This window comes from Sander lucioperca, chromosome 5 (assembly GCF_008315115.2).
Source record: "Sander lucioperca isolate FBNREF2018 chromosome 5, SLUC_FBN_1.2, whole genome shotgun sequence".
Classification (NCBI taxonomy): Eukaryota; Metazoa; Chordata; class Actinopteri; order Perciformes; family Percidae; genus Sander; species Sander lucioperca.
In genome coordinates this window covers 4,654,044-4,674,479 of record NC_050177.1, presented here as the reverse complement: position 1 = coordinate 4,674,479, position 20,436 = coordinate 4,654,044, and the positions used below count along the sequence as shown (strand labels likewise).

Below are 20,436 nucleotides of genomic sequence, written 5' to 3'. Positions count from 1 at the left end.
ATATTGTAGAGGATGACAGGAAATGGACAAAGAACTGGATGGATATACAGTACATCATATTATTGTTATTGTTAGTTAGATAGATATTATTCATATAATTCTAACAGCCACAAAAATATTGATACAAATCTTTCTTAGAAATGTAAATTATACAGGGGAACATACATGTTTCTCATTTTAATTAACAACATACACATTTGTTTTTTTGTTTAAATTTTTTTGATCATTTGATTAGTATTTGAAGTCCCCATTTTAGAAACAGTCCAGCATTCAGCTTCACATGGTTTGTAAAAGTAATTTGTAAAATATTAGTATTAGCACAGAGGGGAAGAAAACAGTGTACATTGATCAATTCGTAAACCATTTCAAAACTTAAAGAAAAATGGATTCTTTAGTTATAGCAAATTCCTAATTACATGAAATTATAGGGAACATTCCTATTTTCCTTTACATTTTTTTGTAATGGATTTATGAAAATGTCTTTGTATTCAGTGATATTGGATCAACCGTATGCAAGCTGGCAACATTTAAAACAGTATATAGACGTCCTGACATTTTCAAGTTAGGCTCACCAAAATCAAGTTATAAATAAAAGACCACTTGAAAGAGCCAACTAATGTGCAAATAAAATCTGTTCTCAACCGTACCTCTAAAATCAGTGCAACACCTTTACTTTGTTAGCCAGTCAGATTTTTAAATAAGTTATCTGGCCATCGTTAAAAAATACACAGGACTGAGGTAATAAGCAACACTCATCTGCTGCACTTCTTTCTCCTCGTAAGAAAACACAAGTTGCAAAAAATGAAACTTAAAATATTGCCTTTTGTGTGACACCAGACATGTATAGACAATTACAGTACAGTATATCTGTATATTAAAAAAAACATAATCTTTGTGAAATATGAGGACACAACTGATTCGCCTAGTATTCCCAAAACTATCAGGTGTGCTTTGGATTGATTTCTTTTCATGCTCCAGAGCTCCAGAGCTCCAGAGTTCCAGATCCAGATGTTTGTGTGACGACGACGACAACAACAACAACAACAACAACAACCTTGTGTCGACTTTTTCTAATTGTGCACACTATAGCTCATCATGTAGACAAAATATGCTGGTATCAAATTAGCCACAGTTGGAAAGCAAAGAGCATGAACGGAGATAACCAGCATAGCAGAATCTGCCATGTTCTTTTTTTTTCCTCCGCCGTTGTGCGGCGGTGTTGGGACTCTGGAGAGACAGTTGATGTCCTCCCATCCAGCATGATGTGGCCTTTTCACATAATCAACCATCACAAAAATAGATATGTCCCTCTCTAAACCACTATAACCACTGAAACACAATTACAGTTATACACTAGTTTTTAAATCTGACAGAATTAAAAGGACAACTTTTTTCTATTACTTTTTCTTTTTCTTCTCCAGACAACAAAACATTTATAAAACAGGACTGTGAAAATGTTGTAGTCCTCTTATTTCCAAAACTAGGTACGTTAAGTGACCACATTGCTAGAGCCAAAGCTACTCTGCGTTATTGGTTTGTCTTGTTTTTTGATAAGTGAACCATTACTGTCTCCACTGAGCCAAGATGGTTCACATCAGATGTCTTTGTATGTGCAAACTGAGAATCTTTCAATCACTTAAAGTAAAAAATAAGTAACCACAGTGTATTTTTTTAATGTGCAGATCAAAAGAAACAAACGTACACATAAAATCATTAGAACTAAATACTTAAAAATAAGTTTTCATTATTGATTTTAAGTCTAAGACAAAAAAAAAAAATCAAAATTGAACAAATCAATTTAAATCAAGAAAAAAAAAAAAAAAAAGTCAAATGTTAACACAAGGATACCGGATACAGTCAAAAGGATCTCCATAGCAGGTCAGGTTTATTGCCACTGGACTGTCATCTTTTTTCTGTGATGATTTTTTACTTTTTTTCAGAACTGTTCTTCATCTGGTGCCACCTCCTCTCTGGCTCACTGAGTGGTTAGTGCTGGATGGTATCACCTGGACACAGAAGCAGTTTAGACTTCCCCGGGCCTCCGGAAATATTCTGTATTATATTCTATAATATTCTGTGTTGTATTCTACAGAACATTCTGTATTCTACAGAACATTCACTGGGTCTCTTTGTAGCATGGCACATACTTTACACAGAGCATCCCAAGGTATCTGTAGGTTTCAGAGAGCTACACTGAGCTTACTTTAAGACCAAATATCAAATTTGTATGTGCAAAATAATTCTACTCAGTCTCACAACCAGACCTTGATCTTACATTTGTTGATTTAAACACATTTGCCAGTTACATACAAACATCATCATCTCTTTAAATTAAAATGAAGAATAAATCCCAAAACCATTATGTCATTCTGTTTGATGGGAAAGTGGTCTGTGCAAAATACTGAGAGTAATCTTCTGTAACATAACAAAAAGACTATAATGGTGTTCAGAATGAACACAAAGTCAATGGAAAGATGTAAGTAGACAAAAACAGGCAAAATTTGCTCCAAGTTTAACTCTGTTTTAACTTGGGAAAGTGCACTCTCAAAGCCGTATGACTCCACATTTTAAGACATCTTATCCTAGACCAAAGACACAGACTGAGCCACCACAAGAAAAATATTTATTTTTGTGATTACATGATTTGCTTTAGTTTGTAAATATGCCAAAACATAATTGAATGTAAAAAAGCTGATAACACCTGTGCTTTTATATTTGAATTTAAGTACATGTTGAAACTTTTTTACAGACCCACAGATACCCTGTTATGTCCTTTTAGGGGTGTGGAATTTAAAACAACAGCTTGTACCTCAGCTGGCAAACTTTTCCATGCCATGATCTCTTCTGCCAGTGAATGTATCAGTTCCTTTCAATGTCCACTTCAACCATAAGTCATTGTTACCACAATTTTATTTGCAATAATGGAATCTGGATTTATGGTTGGAGTCTTATCAATAATTAAAAAATGAACTTGCTTTCATGCTTGAAAGTAAAGAGGACATTGAGAGTAGCACGAAGCTAAGGAGTTGCAAATGTATGATTCCATGAGCAGCTGATGCATGCCTGGAGGCAAAAACAGCAAGCTTTGGTATGATGCACTGGTATCCACAATGCAAAGACCTTCTTGCTGTGACTGCCAGACAGTGTTCCAGTGTTGATATGATGGCTTAATGAGCAACACACACTACAGACAAACTTAGCTTTGATGTGTTGCCTTCTCTCAGGGCTCCCTGTATTTCCATAACACACTGGGGGTCCTCAGACAGCGGCCTGAGTTCAAAAGGGGTTCTACCATTATTCTGCATTTATATAGGAACAGTGAACACTACCAGAGTAAAATACTTTGGTAGAATAATATGAAGGGTGGATCTCATTCATGTATTGCTCTTAATTTTTTTGACATTTTGCAAGATTTGATAAAGACATGAAATTATGTAATTACACTTGATTCTTTTTTTAGTTCTTATGTACTATTCATACATGTACTGTATATGTATAGCTACACAAACTAATGCACTGTAATTTGTAGGTATTCCACGTATTTTTTTCTATCAGCACCACATTGACGTTTGCTGTATGCAGCGACCTCTACTGTCCGTAGTAATTATAACAGGAGCATCTAGTTTAAGACCAGTCAGCTTTGGGAGGAGGTCGAGGTGATGGGTCACAACACAAGATTCTTACCTGGGGAAGGGGTGTTTGTGTCCCAGAAGTACTATTTAAGGGGACCAGTGTTTTAACCCAAACCACAAACTTTTTTCTATTTGTCCATTAAAAGTTTCCATCCAGTTATTTCGGTGCCCAAACTTAACTGTTAGAGCTGCTGTCCCGTGCGTCACCTTAAGGTAAAAGCCTGAAACCAGAAAAGTTGAGGCTGTTATACATTAATACTCTGAAAGATCCTGCTTTTTGTTTGTTTTTTTGCTTTTTTTGCTGGAGCCCTTTGTGGGTATGCCAACACTACGCCAACTCAGTGGGGTTATTATAAGGGCCGGGGGCATATTCTGTGTTGTCAGTGATATTTTGTTTGGTTGTAGTACTCTACCTACAACAGTGACCGGCAAAACTTGTGGGATAGAACTTGCATGCCACACCCTTTCAGAAATGCCCCTCTCAGGCAGGGGAAAGAAGCAGCTGGCAAATACAGAAGTATTGACCAACCCCTTTAATTGCTCTTTTGTCACATCCTGCTCTTAGTTCATGTTTTGTTTGTTTTCCTATTTTATTTTGTTAACTCACTGTCTGTCTAAGTTTCAGGTCACTTGTCTTGCCGTCTTTGTCTGCCTTCCCACCTGTGTGACCCTCCCTTCCTTAATGTGTGTAATCGTCTGTGTGTAATCGTCTTCCCCTGTCCCAGTGCATATATACTCACCTTGTGTCCTTTGTTATTTGCCAGATTGTTGTAGTACCTTGTGTGTCTCACTCTCCAGCATTATCCCTCATGTTACCTTCCCAGTGTTTTTGTAGATCTCTAGCCCATATTTTGACCACTTGTTACCTTCGCCTGTGATTGTACTCTGTACAATAAAGCTCCATTACCTTTTACCCTCTGCTCTGAGTCGTGCTTTTGGGTCCACTGTGCTCCGTGATGGTACAATCTGGCCAGTATGGACTCAGCCAACTCTGAGGCAGTGAGAGCAGCACTGCGTGCCCAGGGTCAGCGACTGCATCAGCAGGAGGAACAGCTTGCCATCTTGTGGAACGAAAGCATGGCTATGGCTAATCGCCAGGAGAACCAGGTAGCCGGAGTTGGTGAACAGATCAGCCAGCTTGTTGCCCAGGCTCAGTGATTAACTGTGAGGGATCTGCCTGCTGTCTCCGTTTCTGAGATCAGTCCCGCAGCCGTCGTAACCTCTGCATCATCTGGAGGTGGTTCGTCAGGGGTAACGGTCCCTTTCTCACCATTTCCCCACCTTGCTCGACCGGAGAGGTTTTCGGGGGAGTCTGGGGACTGCAGATCCTTCCTGACACAATGTGAGATACATTTTGAACTGCAAGCTGCTGCTTATCCTACTGACCGAGCGAAAGTAGTGTATATCATCTCCCATCTCACTGGACGAGCTGAGTTGTGGGCAGCTGCTGAGTGGAGCCGTAGGTCTGCCATATGTGACTCTCATCTGTCTTTCACCCAAACCTTCATGCAAATATTATCAACATGTTACTCCCGGTAGGGAGGCTGCCCGTGCCATGGTTGGGTTACGGCAAGGGAAGAGACGGGTTTCGGATTATGCCATTGAGTTTCGCACGCTGGCCCCATGAAGGACCATTTGGTTCCATTAGACTTACCTGCTGATCTGGATGCGCTGGTCACGCTCGCCATTAAGATTGACAAATGGCTGCTGGAGAGAGAGAGGGAGAGACTACAGTGGAGCAGTTCTCCTGTCAGCCAGCCAAGGGTTTCAGTGCCGGCCATGGTGTTTCAGGGTATTCAAGCTCCGACGCCAGATCTTCGCGGACCTGAGACTACTTTCCCCAAGATACCGGCAGCTGAGAAGTCGATGCAGCTGGGCTGAGCTCGTCTTTCCCCAGAGGAGCGTCGGTGTCGCATCTGAGAGGGTCGCTGCATCTACTGTGTCCAGATGGGGCACTTCATTGCCGCCTGCCCAGCAAAAGGGCAGGCTCATCAGTGATCGAGAGGGCACTAGTGAGCTGTACCCATGTTTCTGTTTGTCCCTCTCGGCCCAAGGTTGAGGTCACCTTGTTCTATCGCTCTGCTTCCCGGTCCCAGGTGGTGCTAGTGGATTCTGGTGTGGACACAAGCCTTATGGACGCAAGTATCGCCGGAGAGCTTGGCCTGGACTCTGTCCCCCTTCCTAAGCCATTGGAAGCCACGGCACTTGATGGCAGGCTGCTCTGGCGTGTTACCCACTGCACCATCCGTAACGATGACTTTCCCAGATAGTCACACTGAGACATTGACTTTCCACCTGTTTAATTCCTCTTTGCACCCGGTTATTCTTGGTTTCCCATGGCTAAGAATACACAACCCTCACATTGACTGGCCCTTGGGCAAGGTTGTGCACTGGGGGAAGAACTGTGAGTGGACTTGTTTTTCTCCCCACACAGAGGAGAGTGGGATAAGCGTTTCAGTCTCTAAAGATCCCCGAGATAGCCTGACTTCTGATTTTCCTGACTTCTCTGACATACCGGAGTGTTATCTGGATTTAAAGGAAGTATTTAACAAGGCCAAGGCCACCTCTTTGCCTCCCCACATATATTGATATACAGACCTTATGACTGCGCCATAGACCTTCTACCAGGTACCTCCCCTCCCAAGGTACCTCCCCCTGTTTTCCCTGTCTCCTCCTAAGATGGCAGCTATGAAGGAGTATATGGGGTTATCACTGGCAGCGGGAATCATTTGCCCTTCCTCCTCTCCGGCTGGGGCCGGATTCTACTTCGTCGGCAAGAAGGACAAGTCCCTGCATCCTTGTATTGATCATAGGGGCCTAAACAACATAACTGTCGTTTGCCTCTGATTTCCACTGCGTTTGAGCTCCTTCAGGGAGCTAAGATCTTCACTAAATTGGATCTCCATAATGCTTACCATTTAGTGAGGATTAGAAGTGGGGATGAATGGAAGACTGCTTTTAACACCCCCACTGATCATTACGAGTACCTGGTCATGCCATTTGGACTCACCAACACCCCTGCAGTTTTCCAGGTGTTGGTCAATGACATTCTCAGGGACATGTTGAACATTTTTGTGTTTGTCTATCTGGACGATATTCTGATCTTCTCCCCAGATCTGCAGACACACGTCCAGCATGTGCGGCTGGTGGTTCAACGCCTGATGGACCACCAACTCTATGTGAAGGCAGAGAAATGTGAGTTTCACGTCTTCCTGGGATATGTGGTGGCCGAGGGGGAATTCCGGATGGACCCTGAGAAGGTGAGGGTGGTTGCTGCAGCCCACGCCAATCAACCGCAAACATGTCCAGCGGTTCTTCAGGTTTGCCATTTTCTATCGAAAATGTATAAGACATTTCAGTATTGTGGCTGCTCCACTTCATGATCTCACCTCTATTAAGGCGAGACACTACAGGTGAATAGGCTAACATTTTTAAATAATAGATATCTCCATGAAACTTCCTCAGTTGATTACTTACACAAGTATATAAAAAAAATGTATTACAAGTTTTTGAAATGTTTGTTTAATTGTGCAAATTAGGCATTTTCTCATTAAATATGCGCGATTTTGCATATATTTTCGGTAGATAGATCTGAACATATGATAAAGCCAGGTGCAAAATTCTTTTTTCATTTTGTTTACACACAAGATGAAAACAAAATTACAGAGGGATTTCAGGATATCTGCTTTCATTACCTAGGAAATCAAAATATACTGTCCATAGCCCTAAACATTTTTTAGAAAAAATCTTTTAAAAAAGATTTTCGCCATGTTTTTTAGCTTAAAATTTCACATAAATCAGGGCAGGAATGATTTATTAACAAATCCCTCTGTAAATATCTTCAGAATACTACTAAGTGTATAACTGGAAAGTTTGGTGTACATAGGTGCTACATAGGCTGAGATGTTTATACTGGAGAATGACAAAAAACTCATTTTGAGAAAACGGCATTTAAAGATTTAAATAGTGGAATTTAATACATTTCTATTGGAAAAATTGCTCAAAAACAGAATAAATGCTCAGGCCCTTAGTGATAATAATATAGAATATTTCAAGCTCATGAAAATTGATTATTTAATAAAATGGCAGGCATATAAGGCTTACAACTGCAGTAACTCAATGAATTAATATTGGCGTATCGTGCACAAAGTTGCAGACAAAACCCACGCTGGACAGGTGTATGGACACAGAACAAGACCAACAATGGATGTAACAGCTTTTTATCAGGCTCACAGATGTATGGACCCACAAATGCACGACTCAGGTACGTAGAAATGCCAAAAGTTTATTTAAGCAGACAGAATAAACTTACTGGCAACAGTGTCCAAAACGACAGGCAAAAGGGAGAATCCAAAATACAGTCAGTGGTCAAAATCCAAGGGAAACAATCAGGTATATAATTCAGGACACAAGGAAAAACGCTCGAAGGCTGTACACGGGGGAAGCAGACAATCTCGCACTGGGGTAAGAGGAAGACTGAACTTAAATACACAAAACAGAGAAGACAATGAGACACAGGTGCAAAACATTAGGGCGGGGACAGGTAATCACTAACGGTGGGAAAAGGAAACAACAGGAAGTAAAACAAAGACAACACAAGGAAAACAGGGAATTAAAAAATAAAACAGGAAATGTGAAAACAACCCGAAAAAATAAGAATCTACAACAAAACAATAACTTGACATAGGAGCGTAACGTGACAGTCCAACTGTCCATTCCAGCACCATATGTATTTTAGCTGTGCTTAGACTCTTGCGCCTATGTTTTACACTGGCAGCTGTGACGGCCTCAGCTTTTGAGGTCCTGAGCATATCAGTTTCTCTCATTGAATTGACCATCACATCTGTGCTCTGAAGCCACAACTTCTCCATAACAGAAAGCATGGCAGAGGCACCTTCATCAAGGTGGAGATGGCCATACTTGCTGCTGCTCCAGCTTACTTTTCCCACAAAACAGTCCCCTCAGTCAGCTGATGGTGAATATAACTAACCAGAAACAGTCCCCTCAGTCAGCTGATGGTGAAGCTAACTAACCAGAACAAGTCCCCTCAGTCAGCTGATGGTAAAGATAACTAACCAGAAACAGTCCTCTCAGTCAGCTGATGGTGAAGATAACTAACCAGAACCAGTCCCCTCAGTCAGCTGATGGTGAAGATAACTAACCAGAACCAGTCCCCTCAGTCAGCTGATGGTGAAGATAACTAACCAGAACCAGTCCTCTCAGTCAGCTGATGGTGAAGATAACTAACCAGAACCAGTCCTCTCAGTCAGCTGATGGTGAAGATAACTAACCAGGCTCCCCTCAGCACTGGTTCATAACACAACAGAACAAAACTAATTATGACTCATTCAAAAGACCAATATTTAGAACATTGGAGAAAGCAAACAAAGTAGACTAAATTATTATTTGACAGATTATCTTCACACTGTCAGAGATACAAAGAAGAGACGGATCCTGACTAAATACAGGCTCAGTGACCACCAGCTGGGTCAGACAGAGATACACTTCCTCCTCCACGGTGAAAAACTATCTTCACTAAGAGATTTAGCCTACACTTTGAAAACATAGCCAAAAAAAGTTAACAACAGAAGAGAAGCTGGTAGTTCTCCTAGGAGAGGTGACAGCAGCTCCACTGACAGCTAAACATGTATCTGCCTGCCACAACTTGAGGGACTCACCACCACTTAGGATCACAAAATTACAGATTTGTTTAGTAGCCTATTATATAGTAATTATATTATACAAAACTGTAACTGTTGTGTAATGTAATTGTTTTGTAATATAGTGTGTTGTATCGCGATCAGTACAGTGTGGTACATATGTGACAAATATTTACTATATGACATGTAGGCTATGACTTTCTGTAAACTGCTTTGAGAGAGAGAGAGAGAGAGAGAGAGAGAGAGAGAGAGAGAGAGAGAGAGAGAGAGAGCGTCTGATTACCTCCGCTGTCTGAACACTCCTGTTTTCTGAACGATAGTTTAAACACCGATGTACTATGTGATGTCATTTCATCATCTGCTGTCTTAGTTTGTGATCCCCTGTGTCTTCTTGCTAAAGACAACTGTTTTCGTCTTCTCTGAGGTGATTTTCGGCCGTTTTCGACGCACTTCTTTCAACATTTTGAGCTACCGCGGAAATGTCAGAGCACGTCACGTGACGATTCTGAACGAATCACGTTGTCAGAAAATAGCATCATCCAATGAGATTGCGCATTTTGAGTTAAAGCCCCCCTTTTACTTTCACGATTGGTTGCTGATAAAAAGGAAATGACCATATTTGGATCCGACAGCATTGTACAGGAGAAAGAGAGCTTTCCAACGGTATATGTGACGACAGGGTGCAGACAGCGATCGCGGAGCAGCGCGATGATTTAGAACGCCAACTTTTGTTGAATTTAGGTGAAATCTACCGCCGCAAACAGACAAAGTGTAGTAAAATAAAGACCTAAATGTGTATTTCGGACTTTATTTCACCACAAGTCTGAAAGAAGACATGTTATTGAAGACAAATAGCCCAAAATCTCAAAATTGACCAGTGAAAAAAAAAACGATGTTTTTGTCAGTGCCATTCCAGTGGTCCCCATCAGCGGAACAGGCCTTCATTCATAAAGAGAAGTTTCTCCACTGCTCCAGTTCTGGTCATTCCGGACCCGCATTGTCAGTTCGTGGTGGAGGTGGACGCCACCGATTTGGGAGTCGGGGCCATCCTGTCTCAGCGTGCTTCACAGGATGGGAGGCTTCACCCATGCGCCTTCCTGTCCCGCAAGCTGTCTGGTGCGGAGAGGAACTATGATGTAGGAAACAGAGAGCTGCTGGCGGTCAAGGTGGCTCTGGAGGAGTGGCATCACTGGCTGGAGGGGGTGGAGCAGCTGTTTCTGGTGTGGACGGACCACAAGAATCTTCAGTACCTGCACTCAACCCACGTCAGGCGAGGTGGGCCTTATTCTTTAACAGATTTAACTTTACCCTGTCTTACCGTCCTGGCTCCAAAAATGTCAAGCCTGATGCCTTGTCACGCCTGTTTGACCCAGATCCTTTTTTTAAGGTCCCTACCAACATCCTGCCTGAGTGCTGTGTAGTGGGGGCAGTTACGTGGGAGGTTGAGGAAAGGGTAAAACAAGCACACTGGGCGCACACTTCCCCTCTCTCCTGCCACCCCGGAATCAAGAGGACCATATTCGTGGTGCAACAGAGATTCTGGTGGCCGTCCATGGAACATGTGATCGGGGAGTATGTAGCTGCTTGTCCAGTATGTGCCCAGAATAAAGACCCGTCAAGTGTCTGTTGGTTTCTTGCAATCCATGCCTGTCCCCAAGGTCAGACATTTCCCTAGACTTTGTCACTGGACTACCTCCCTCTGAATGTAAAACTGCTTTTCTTACGGTGGTAGACAGATTCTCTAAGATGGTACATTTTAATCATCTGCCGAAGTTACCCTCTGCCAAGGAAACGGCAGAGGTTATGCTGTGCCATGTTTTCAGGCTTCATGGATTGCCTACGGACATAGTGTTGGACCGTGGCCCCCAGTTCGTCTCACAGTTTTGGAAGGCTTTCTGTGCTTTGATTGGGGCCACCGTCAGTTTGTCTTCTGGGTACCACCCACAGTCTAATGGACAGAGAGACTCAACCAGCACATGGAGACGGATCTTTGCTGCCTGGTCTCCCGGAACCCGGCTTCCTGGTCTAAGCAACTGTTGTGGGTGGAGTATGCCCACAACACCCTGCTCTGTTTATCCACTGGCGTGTCCCCCTTCCAGTGTGCCTACGGTTATCAACCCCCGCTGTTTCCTGCCCTTGAGAGGGAGGTGGGGGTCCCCTCTGTGGTATCCTTGGTCAGACGCTACCGGACAGAGGGTGTGGTTGGCTATGAATGGACCTTCCTCTACGCACTGAGAGCCGTAAGTTGGCTCCTCGTTTTGTGGGTCCCTTCCCCATATCTAAAGTGATTAACCCTGTGGCTGTGAGTTTGCAACTCCCCAGGTCCATGAGAGTCCACCCCACATTTCATGTGAGCAAAGTCAAGCCTGTGAAGGAGAGCGTTATGGTCCTGGCTACACCTCTTCCCCCTCCTCCTTGTCTCATTGATGGGGGTCCCTTCTATACCGTCCGCAAGCTTCTGGCAGTCAGGAGACGGGGTCGCGGACATCAGTATCTGGTGGACTGGGAGGGGTACGGACCAAAGGAGAGGTCTTGGGTGTCCGCGAGTAACATTCTGGATCTGAGCCTGATTAGGGACTACCATCAGCAGCATCCGGAGGAGCCTGAGCCGTCCAGTGTCGGCCTTAGAGGGAGGGGTACCGTCACATCCAGTTCCCGCTCTTAGTTCATGTTGTGTTTGTTTCCCTGACTTCCTGTTTTACTTTGTTAACTCACTGTCTGTTTCTGTTTCAGGTCACTTGTCTTCCCGTCTTTGTCTGCCTTCCGCCTGTGTGATTACCCTCCCTTCCCTAATGTGTGTCACCTGTGTGTAATCGTCTTCCCCTGTCCCAGTGCATATATATATACTTACCTTGTGTCCTTTGTCATTTGCCAGATTGTTGTAGTACCTTGTGTGTCTCACTCTCCAGCGTTATCCCTCGTGTTACCTTCCCAGTGTTTTTGTAGATCTCTAGCCCGTATTTTGACCACGTCTTTTGCCTGCCGATTCTGTTACCTTCGCCTGTGATTGTACTCTGTACAATAAAGCTCCATAACCTTTTACCGTCTGCTCTGAGTCGTGCTTTTGGGTCCACTGTGCTCCGAGACACATTTGAAATAAGAAAAATATACAGAAAATAGGAAATGAAAGAGAACCTTTTAGAAATTGGCAACCACAAGGCTGGTTTACCAAATGGGTTTAAAGAGCAGCTGTAGGTAAAAAGGCCAGTGGAAATGCTGTCCAACACATCTTCAACATACAGTTCAAAAGAGATAGGGTCTTGTGTGTAAGAGTATGTGAGAGTATGTGTGACAGATTTATTGATATCTGTAATGTTATTTTATAATCTCGTAGTATGTGCTTAAGCTTTGAGAACAGATAATTTCTCGCTATGTGTGAAAACTAATTGAAAGTGATGAAACCAATTTAAAATCAGTCAGAATTTCCAAACACCTGCATTTTGACCCATGCCTGACTTGTGATCTGGCCAATGTTTTAGTGAGAGGCCCGACTATACCACCTCAGCAATCTCATCAACCCACTCAGAAGTGAAGTTAAAGCTTGAAGGCTACCATGAGCATTTTCCTTGGTGTATAAATATCAAGAAGCCCTTATTCAACACAAATATGACTGTGTCAAATCAAGTCTGTTTTCATCTGTTTCACAATTGCATGTCTTTATCAAAAGAATTTCAAATTGAGATGTAAAAATGTAGTTCTGTGCTCATCATAACATTTTTGCATGTTGCATAACCTATAAAATAACCGTATGGGTTTGAGGACCACACAAAGTTCAGCATTGTGGACCACATAAAGTCTTAGTAACATAATATGCATTATTTTATATATGAGCCTCAGGTAAAAACAAAAGTAAAAGCTTATTTTATAGTTATTTAACATACACAAAAAGGTAGAAATTTCAGACTAAATGTATAAAGGAAGAAAAGGAGCCACATGGAAGAATAACACTATCCCCCACACTTCCTTGTAGAATTCCAAACTAAGTTGGTAAATGTCAGAGAAAGCAACAGTGGGTGAAGTAAAGCAGAGTTTGAAGAAAAAAAGTCTTGCATACATGAGTCAAACCCTGGTTAACCTTGTGTTGACTTTGGGTCACATTGGCCTGTTTAAAATATTGGATGTAGAAATAAGCGCTGAAAATGTGTAGAAGAAAAATTAAAAAATTTAAAACGTTGGAAAAAGCAAAAACAAATTGTGAAAAAAAGGTGTCACAAATGTCAGAAAAAAAGTGTTTTTTTCAAGGTTGAAGGGAAGACAACACAAGGGTTAATACTGCAGTTACAATGAAAGGATGCCTCAGAGAGAATCCAAGTATAGTATAAAAGTAACTTTCTTTTCATAGAACTTTTCAAAGAGCTTGCCTTTTTGTAAATATACTATGCAGCTCTGCTGGCACAAACCCTTTGAAAAGCTGTGTCATCTTATTTAGGAACAGTGTTCACTGTAAATATGATAGGAGCAGAAATGAAAGGGGAAATCAACACATTCTCACTCCCAGCGCATCAAAAAGTGACGCTTGGTCAGGACTCTTGGTGTCACTATTTGACGCTCAGGGTTGGGACAAATGTTTAACTGACTGGCTGAGAGCCACTGACTAGTGATGGTCAAATGAAGCTTCGCAAACCACTGTCCTTATTTTCTGAGCTCACTAGATGGCGCTCTCTGTTCAACAAAGGGTTGAAAACTGTTCTTTGAACAGAGAGCACCGTCTAGAGAGCTCAGAAAATAAAGACAGTGTTTCGCAAAGCTTCATTTGACCATCACTACCACTGACCAAGCGTCAGTATTTGACAAGTTGGAAATGAGGATGGGTTGGGGAAATAAGATGAGTAAAAGGCATACAAGTACAATACATGTTTGTATGGGCAGATAGGGTTGTGACATAGAAATAGTATATAATACCTCAAATGAGATGGCAACCAGTCACCTGCTAGCTTTCAATGGTATCCATTTGTAAAAGCTGTCGCAACCAATGGACCCTAAAATGTACAATTAGTAACTTTGTCAGTATGCATTTCTTGGAAATTGTCCTTTTAGCAGAAAGGACAATACGTACATCATCACTTTGGTTCCAAAATTTGGATTATTGAAATGACAGACTGAATTAGCAGAACTTTTATGCATTTCTTTCACATCTACTGCAATCAGATTCACTGTCTTCACTCGGAAGGAATCACTTCACATGGGTAGGCACTTTTAATGACATTTTGAACATGTTAAGAGGCTAAAAACAAGTTTAAAACTTGCCCTGTTTAAGCCTGTTGGGTGCTAATGCTAGCAGGAGGATAACACGGTGTAGGCAGCACTGATTGTTTTCATTTTTCTCGCTACTGACAGCACTCCAAATTTAAAAACAACAGAGCTACGTGTTGGAATCGACCGGAATTCTCCTTTAATGAACTGTTTACATTGTAGACTACCAATATTTCATTTTTGTTGCTTGTAAACATTTGTTTACATTTTCTGTAATTTATCCAATGTTTGTGGGGCTGTTTGTTTACAAAATACTGTTTTAAAATACATGTTTGTGAACGTTGTAATGTTTGTTGTACATAATGCATACACGTTTCACCTTAAATGGCTTACAGTTGTAAAAGTCCAATAAAAACCTCATATAACCTCAATGTAATATCAAGCCTTGACAGCAGGAAATTATTTTTTGAGGTAATCTTCTATGAAATAAACCTGATCGTCATACAGATATTTCAGTAACAGATCTACATGTGTGCAAGCAAGAGAGATTGGAGATCAATGTTTGTTTGTTTTATATTATTTACTTTGGAAAAATATGTACACTTAGAGAGTAGGATCTACTTGTGAGGCTTATCACATTCATGCTATCATGTATTAAGCAAATAATCAAGAATCGCAGGACATGTAAAACAGTAATTATGCACAGAAGTACAGAAGTGTGATGCATTCACCAAAGGGGGAAAAAAACCTATGAGAACTGTTTTTATAATGATGATTTGCATATATTCATAATTGATCATACCTACACCTTTGCAAGTAGGATAAGGATAATAATTCAATATGTTTCTTTCTGTAATCAAATCCTATTCAAAATCAAAACCAACATGAATGCCAGTATTGAGAAACAGACTGAAAAATTGTTGGTTTTACATAGTATTTGTTGACAAAAAGAACATTCTAAATAAATCCAGCCTTTTAATTAGTGATGGGCAAAAGAAACTTCATGAAGCTTTGTGAAGCATATTATTTATTTTCTGAGGCCACTAGATGGAGCTCTTTTGTTTAAAGAAATGGCTTAAGGAATGGCAACTCAGTGTGATTTGAACCCTTTGTTGAACAGAGAGCGCCATCTAGTAGACTTAGAAAATACAGAAAATGGTTCACAAACCTTCATGATGCTTCATTTGGCCATCACTACATTTAATTGTAAGAAAATGGTCCATTAATTCATCCATTTTCTTTTACAGGGGGCTGACCCTATATGTACACCCTGAACAAGTTTCCAAGATACCATATACGGTAAATATTTTTTGTCCCTATTCATGGGCTGGATCCTCCTGAAGAATGTGACCCATTATGGTGGGCCCTCTGAAGGCTCAGCTGAACATAACCATCCTCTGGTGTGCACCACAAACACCAAAACCAAAGAAGTGTTTGTGTTCCTTGACAACTTGGCAACCCAAACATTTTAACAACAGCCAGCTATTACCTGGAAATAGTTTTATGAAAGTATAGGCTGTGTTTACTTCTATACATGATTGACAACCAGCAAGCAGTGCATCATGCTAAACATACCTTTATAACAATATTCTTTATCTGTATCACTGTGGATTAACAACATTTCAAGCTGCTGAAAAGAGCAACTGCTTTATTCCAAGCTAGTTGAAGCTTGTCAGTGATTGATGAACACCTGCACCCACCTGGTAACCACATGTGGTGACAAGACAATTCCCAACTTTATGAGCTTATCAGAACCCCATTATTGCACAACTGACCAGTGCTCAATAGGTTATGGGATGGTGAGGGCTGCAAAGGATACACTAGTTGTGTCTTCCAAATTTTGAAAAAAGAAGGATGCATTTGCCAGCTGCATATGGAGATTCCTTTAACATGGGACATACCATGTCATCCTGATAATGTATTAGAAATACAAAGTTCAGAAGATTCAACCCCTGTATGGGCTACAGTAGGTACACACAAACACATTCACAACACATTAAGTAAATGAGTTAACTTAGGTTCGGGAGCAGGCCCACGCCTCAACCACACCTCTAATCACATTCACATGTCAAGCCTACTTACAGTATACCTGGTCAACCCATCCTGCCTTGTTTGTCTCAAATTTCTCCTAGACAGTGCTTATCACCTAAAACGCATGATAGCATCACCACAAGATAAACACTGAAATTCAAAAGTCAACTCACTATGAATCCTAAATTGCAAATCAACCCACCTTATTCAGACGACGATTTGTATGAAGATTTCTTTGAAACTGGGTATCCTCAAGCCTTGATACAGCAGCCTTCTCAACTTCCACAAATGGAGTCCGACATCAGAGACTGGACAGTCGCTCGCTTACAACGATTTCTCAAAGGGAAAGGCATTCCTTTCCACAACAGCGATAATAAAACAACATTGTTTCACCTCAGTTAGCCTCCATCAACACTCCGTTCGCAGACTTAACAAAATCACCATGCACGGATATCCTTTCATCCTTACTCTACCCTTAATTTAGCCACTCAGAGCAATAAGGCTTCTGCTCTTTAATTTTCTGTCATAGCCAACATTATTACCTGCCACACCCCCACCTCCCATCATCCCTAGGCCTGTTGACATTAGTGATGGTCAAATGAAGCTTCGTGAACCACTGCCCTTATTTTCTGAGCTCACTAGATGGCGCGCTCTGTTCAACAAAGGGTTGAAAACACACTGAATTGCCATTCCTTTAACCTTTTTCTTTGAACCTTTTAACCTTTGTTTCACTGGAATACCAGACAGCCCGATTCAACCAGGTGACTCTTTTTCTAGATACTAGATAGAACAGTAGACTTTGGGAAGAAAAAAGGAGTAGTGTGCTTTATGGTAAAAAAGGACGGGTGTGATAGCAGAATTATTACAGTACTATCCCGTTCCTGCTCACCTGATCTGGAATTGATCTGGTCATTATCACAGCGGTCTACATTCCACCACAGTAACACATGAGGTCAGGAAATGGTCAAGTACATTCAGAGACTACAGTCTGCACTACATGAAGCAGTCTGGAGAACATTCCAGGACACTACCCTCGACGTCACAGATAACATCAATGGATTCACTGAGTCTGTGGTTGATTTAATTTGTAAAACAATAGAAGCAACTGTTCCCAAAACTACAGGATTAGGTTTTGGTAATACCATGGATTACCGCGACCCGTTACCGGATAAGTGGAAGAAGATGGATGGATGGATGGATACCAAAACCATCTGTTATGCCATAAACACATGCACTGCCGCCCAACAAATTAGGACTGATGAGTCAGATTTCAATTGATGACAATTCCAGGTATCCCCTCAAATACTGAGGAATTTCCACTCCTGCATCATTAAGAGAATCCTGACGGGGAACATCACTGCCTGGTACCCAACAGGACAGCAAGGCCCTGCAGAGAGTGGTTCATTCGGCTGAACATACAAAAGATGGTGCCCTACCCTGCCTAAAGGATACTTACACCAGGCTCTGCAAGAAAAAGGCTATTAATAAAGATCCAAACCACCTGGGTAACAGCCTTTTCTCCCTGTTGAGGTCAGGAAGAAGGTACCGGATACACTAGGTTAGCACTTAGAGGCTCAGAAGGGGCTTCTACCCTCAGGCCACTGGGATCCTAAATGAGGACACTTCCTAAGACTGCCCCTCCCCCATATTATACACATGTATTTATTACTCAATCAATCAATCAACATTTATTTATATAGCACTTTACAGTAACCAGCAGCAAAGTGCTTCACATCAGAAACCAAGACTAAAACACACATCATATAACATATCATACAATAGAAAGAATGAAACATAGAAACAGTAAAATCAGAAAAGGTTACATAGAAATAGGAGAGGGAAATTGTCACACCACTACTACGTATTAAAAGTCATTCTAAACAGATAGGTTTTGAGTCTAGACCTAAAAAGCACTACATCTGTAGTCGTCCGATCAGGGGGTAACTTGTTCCAGAGTCTCAGGGCAGCAACTGCAAAAGCCTGATCACCCCACCGTTTATACCTAGACATTGGGACTTCTAAAACCAGCTGATTTGAGGACCGCAAGGACCGGTTGTGCTCACGCAGGGTTAAAATCTCGGACAAATACTCCGGGGCCAGGCCGTTTAAGGCCTTGAAAACAAACAATAAAATCTTAAAGTCGATGCTGAAGCGCACAGGGAGCCATGTAGGGCGTAGAGAACAGGAGTGATGTGTGCACGTCTAGATGTATTTGTTAAAAAGCGAGCAGCAGCATTTTGTACAAGTTGAAGTCGTGAGATGGAGGTTTGATTCAAACCAACATAAAGAGCATTACAGTAATCCAATCTTGAACTAATAAAAGCATGAATTGCCATTTCTAGATCATGTCTATTAAGGAGGGCTTAACTTTAGCCAGGAGACGAAGCTGGAAAAAGCTAATTTTAACAACATTGCTGATTTGCTTATCAAATTTCATGTTGCAATCAAAAGTAACTCCCAGATTTTTGACAGCTGGCTTCAGGTATGAAGCCAGGGCTCCCAAACTCAAAGCTGGACCGTTTGGCATACCTGAAGTACTAAAGATGATACACTCAGTTTTAGCTTCATTCAAATGAAGAAAGTTTTGTGAAAGCCACAATTTAATATAATTAATACAGCTAAGCAGGGAGTCTAGTGCAACACTGTCATTCGGTTTCATAGGCAAATAAATTTGCAAATCATCTGCATAACAATGAAAGACAGGTTGTGTTTTCCTATAATAGCCCCTAAAGGCAACATATATAAGGAAAACAGGATGGGGCCAAGAATAGAACCCTGGGGTACCCTACAGGAGAGATGAGCAGTTGACGAGGAGAAGTCACCAATCATGACAAAGAAGCTCTTATTTGCCAAGTAGGATCTAAACCATGTAAGTGCCGAGCCTCAGATGCCTACACACTGATCAAGGCGAGAGAGGAGGACTGCATGATCCACTGAATCAAACGCCACTGTGAGGTCCAAAGGCACTAAAACAGCTGGATTCCCGGCATCTACAGACAATGCATTATCATTGTGCACTCTAAGCAGTGCAGACTAAGTGCTATGATGTGATCTGAAACCAGATTGAAATTTTTCAAACACAGAGTTCTGTTGCAAAAAGGCTTGTAACTGTACAAAAACAAGTTTTTCCAAAACCTTTGACAGAAAAGGCAGATGAGAGACTGGTCTAAAATTGGACAATACTGTGGGGTCAAGCTGAGGCTTCTTAAGTAGGGGCCTGACCACAGCATGTTTAAAGGCAGCTGGGACAGAACCTAAACTAAGACAGGAATTAAAAAAAAGTAAGAAGACTTGACCCAATGGTGCTATTAAAAACCTCCTTCACTATCCTGGCAGGAACAATGTCTAAAGGACAGTTGGTAGGTTTCATGTGTTGCACTACCTCAGTTAGCAATGTCAGAGAAACTGGCTGAAATTCCAAACATGAATGACAAACAGTAGAAACAGGCAAATCAACAATAATTCCAACAGAGGTAAGCGGTGAGCCACACACAGCGGCGCCATCTTCGCTTATAATCAGGAATTAAAATTAATTTTATTAATTTTCTTACTATTACTGTTTTTAATGCATAAATTGAGATATATATATATATATACTCACAGCAATGCTGTGGCTGAAGCCAGAGCCTGGTTGAGGGTTGGTGGCACTGATGTAGTTGCCCACACCAGAGTCTTGACTGGCAGTTCCATTAAGGTCAGCTACAGGGCCAGGGCTGTTGGCACCAGGAAAGGCTCCTGGCCGGGTTGGGTTAGTTCCTGTTGAGGAAAGGGTCAGGAGACAGATCAGAAATTATAACACAACTGGCAGTCAGAGATGAACGTTGACTATGACCTTGCACACATTGAGAGAGGAACTTTATTTCACACATTCTTCATGCTTCAGTAATGATTTGGAGATTTGACAGTGTATTTGAGTTCTT

General features: G+C 41.6%; 1 long non-coding RNA gene and 1 pseudogene across 1 annotated transcript; one reads left to right on the top strand and one right to left on the bottom strand.

Annotated features, from left to right (window-relative positions):
• Positions 1 to 20,436, top strand: part of LOC118495060 — a 1,111,612-nt pseudogene that overhangs the window by 537,412 nt on the left and 553,764 nt on the right.
• On the bottom strand, positions 899 to 20,344 carry LOC116059055. The gene is made up of 3 exons (XR_004107195.2): positions 20,118 to 20,344; positions 14,195 to 14,271; positions 899 to 2,006 (listed from the first exon to the last, which is right to left on the bottom strand). It is a non-coding gene; the product is annotated as an uncharacterized LOC116059055 (long non-coding RNA).